The 3,952-nt window shown below is 46.5% G+C and overlaps 1 pseudogene; it reads left to right on the forward strand.

Moving 5' to 3' along the window:
- Positions 1 to 2,660: 2,660 nt before the first annotated feature.
- LOC142257307 (U2 spliceosomal RNA) lies at positions 2,661 to 2,867 on the forward strand (annotated as a pseudogene).
- Positions 2,868 to 3,952: the final 1,085 nt, after the last annotated feature.

The following is a 3,952-nucleotide window of genomic DNA, read 5'->3' on the forward strand; positions in this document are numbered from 1 at the left end:
CCGTTGCTGAGGCAGACCGGGAGAAGACCGCCTTCGCCACCCCTATGGGTCTCTGCGAGTTCAAAAGCATGCCCTTCGAGCTGTGCAATGCGCCAGGAACCTTCCAGAGGCTGATGGAATGCTGCTTGGGACAAGATTTTAGGGTGTATAAAAAGGGAGATTAGATCCCGTGATCCCAACGTATTGTTACACCTCTATAAATATAGGCAACTGGATTTTCACAATGAAAAGGCAAAGGATAACACCCGAAAAAGACGCCATACATTATGTCAGTGCCATCACTGACAAACCTGGATTGACCATGAAATACATCAATCCCCTTAAAGGTGAGTTAAAACAAGTTTTAACTAAATTGCCTTAATATTGTCATGCATTAGAATGACTGTCTTAGGTAATGATAAATATTTTCTACAGGAAGAGGAGTGTTTGCTGAAACTGAAATCGAAAAAGGGAGTTTTGTTGCAGAATATCGAGGCGAGCTCACGTATGCACTTACGATGGTAGACAACTACTCGAGATTTATGGTTGTGGTACAAGTCAAAGATCTAATGGCCCATACTGCAGCGAAGGTCTTCCAAGCACACTTATGCAGACCTCATGGCTACTCAGAGAGAGTCCTCACAGATCAAGGCACAGCCTTTGAAGCGGAAATCTTCAAGGACTTCTGCAGCTTTTACCGATGCAGGAAGATGCGCACTACACCCTACCATGCTCAAACCAATGGTTATCAACCTGCTCAGGACTTTACCCCATATTCCAGATGTGGCCTTACAAGTGATTTATAGAGGGGTAACAATACGTTGGGATCACCGGATCTAATCTCCCTTTTTATACACCCTAAAATCTTGTTTGCTTTAGAATAAACAATAACATCATAAAGGTATAGCAGTACCGTTTCAAAGTTTCGGTGTCCCAAGCAGCATTCCATCAGCCTCTGGAAGGTTCCTGGCAAATTGCACAGCTCGAAGGGCATGCTTTTGAACTCGCAGAGACCCATCGGGGTGGCAAAGGCGGTCTTCTCCCGGTCTGCCTCAGCAACGGACACTTGCCAATAGCGACTAGTGAGATCAAGGGTAGAAAAATAATTTGCAGTTCTCAATGCAGCTAGCTATTCCTCAATACAGGGGAGTGGTGCTGTCCTTCTTCTTTAACAGGACCAACGGAGCTGCCCAGAGGCTACAACTGTCACGGATAACCCCAGCCTCCTTCATGTTGCTCAACATGTCCTTGGTACACTGGTAATGTGCAGGTAGTTTTGGCTTATATCTCTCTTTGATGGGTGGGTGTGCACTTGTGGGGATGTAGTGTTTGACCCCTTTTATTCTTCAAAAGTCTAGCGGATGTTTGCTGAAGACTTGCTCGTATTCTTGCACTAGCCTGTAGACCCCCTTCTTGTGATGTGAAGGTGTGGAGTCAGTGCCTACGTGTAATTCCTTACACCACTCCTCTGGCTGACTTGGTGAGCTGTCACTGAATGGGTGGGCTGAAGCAATGGTGGATGCTGCTGTTTGGATAGCATGTGTATCTACTGAGAACAGCTTATCAATGGTGGCAAATCGGAGCAGCTTAATCTCTTGCTCTCCGCAGTTCAACACTCTCATGGGCACTCTTCCCTTCCATATTAATGAATAAAACTATGATGTAAATAGCATATAGATACCCCACAAATGCAGATAAAAGTAGGTTATGGGAAAAGGGGGAAGAGAGAAACAGGAAAATAGTGGAATAAAGTATACCTTCCAGGTGGGAGAGGAAATGGCAGCACAGCCAGTGGAGGTGAAGCAAGGGGAGCCTGCAACTAAAGAGTTGAGAGCGTTATCACATGGTGACTGAGCCTGATTGTAACGGGAGCATAGAGGTGCCGATCCTGTCTTACCTGCGTTGGTGTAGAAGTGGGTGTCCTGTGGTGGAGTCAGCTATGTGCAGTGGTGGCCGTGGGTTCTTTTATGTGCGACCGTAGTAATAGCTGCGCCCACTTCCTGTATGGGAGTGGAATGCAGTGAGGGTAATGGAACGCACGCCTGCGCATTTGTGTTTAACGTCGCGCATGTGCAGAACGGAGAAAAGGCTGCGCTCACTTCCTAATGAAAGGGAGTGAGACGCATCTGGGAAGGGAAGGGAAAAGATTAGGGTTTGGGGATGATGAAAGGGCTTTCTACGGGCAAGGATGGCAAAGGGTGGCAGTGACGGAAAGTCAGGCAGCCTGTCCTGTCCTGTCCTGTCCGTCCGTCTTTTTGTATCATGAATTGGAAAGACTGCAAGGGGGAGGGGAGGTGCTTGTGTCCAAAAGGAGGAGTTATTCAGATTCATTGCAGTGGGCGGCGGCTGCAAAAAGCACCATTCTTCTTGTTTTTGCTCTGCAAAACAGCCTTTTCAAGGGTTGGCTTGGGTGACAAAATGTCTTCTGTAGGCGTGGGTTTGTCTCCCTCTCCCTAAGATGTGTCCGGTATAGGCCAGGGTGCCACTCAAGGCCGTAACCAATTCGGGTTATAGCTTCTCGGCCTTTTGGCTAAGATCAAGTGTAGTTTCGGAGGACGCTACCTTGGTCGGTACTGGAAGGTGCCTGGGATTGCACGTCTGCCGGCCTTGAGGAAGTGTGTGCGCCTTCTGGTGACACATAGCCCTCTTGTGCCTGGACGGTTCCCAGGCAACGGGAGGCGATCACCTTTGTTATTTTGAAGTCCTACTGATAAACAGAAAAAAAAAAAAATTAAATCTGTTCTTATCAGTTTAATATCTGATACGTCCCCTCTCTGGGGACCATATATTAAATGGATTTTTAGAACAAGGAGATGGAAAAAATCTTGCTCTGTCCACTGCACGCATTGACCTGGTATTGCAGTACCTCCAGGACCGGTGCACCCCTTCTTAACCGAGTTTCCAAAAGTAGAACTCAATTCACCTGATTCAAATGAGCCCCATTAGTGAATTGAAAGAAAGCAAAAACTTTATATGCACCTCAATTTGGCCAATTCACTTTTCACACTTTCACCCTTTTTTTTATCTTTCACACCTTTTACTTGCTTTATTGATGCAAAAAGCTGTGCCAAATAGCAAACTCATCTCCACTCAACTTGACCAACTCTGCTATGTCCCGTGCAGTATCTTATTCTCAGTCTTATCTAGATCATTTGCAATTGAATAGAATAGATCCCTTTTGGCTGCTTATGACTGTGTAAAATATGTAGTTTTACTGGGCTGGGATGAGAGAATCCATTGAAGCATGGTGTAGGGATTGTGGTTCCTGTGTGCTAAGAAGAGAGGCTGGCACCAGCCAGAAAGCCCCATTGCAGCCAATAATCACTTAATAACTTTTTCAACTTGTCATCATATGGGAGGCCTTCCATTCCTTGTAGTAGTCTAGTTGCCCACCTTTGAACTGACTCTAACTTCTGAATGTCCTTATTAAAATGTGGAGCCCAAAACTGGTTCCCATATTCCAGATGTAGCCTTACAAGTGATTTATAGAGGTGTAACAATACGTTGGGATCACGGGATCTAATCTCCCTTTTTATACACCCTAAAATCTTGTCCCAAGCAGCATTCCATCAGCCTCTGGAAGGTTCCTGGCGCATTGCACAGCTCGAAGGGCATGCTTTTGAACTCGCAGAGACCCATAGGGGTGGCGAAGGCGGTCTTCTCCCGGTCTGCCTCAGCAACGGACACTTGCCAATAGTGACTAGTGAGATCAAGGGTAGAAAAATAATTTGCAGTTCTCAATGCAGCTAGCGATTCCTCAATACGGGGAGTGGTGCCGTCCTTCTTTTTTAACAGGATCAACAGAGCTGCCCAAAGGCTACAACTGTCACGGATAACCCCAGCCGCCTTCATGTTGCTCAACATGTCCTTGGTACACTGGCAATGTGAAGGTGGTATTGGCTTATAGCTCTCTTTGATGGGTGGGTGTGCACCTGTGGGGATGTGGTGTTGGACCCCTTTTATTCCCCCAAAA

The sequence above is a fragment of the Anomaloglossus baeobatrachus genome, chromosome 11, assembly GCF_048569485.1.
Source record: "Anomaloglossus baeobatrachus isolate aAnoBae1 chromosome 11, aAnoBae1.hap1, whole genome shotgun sequence".
NCBI classification, from domain to species: Eukaryota; Metazoa; Chordata; class Amphibia; order Anura; family Aromobatidae; genus Anomaloglossus; species Anomaloglossus baeobatrachus.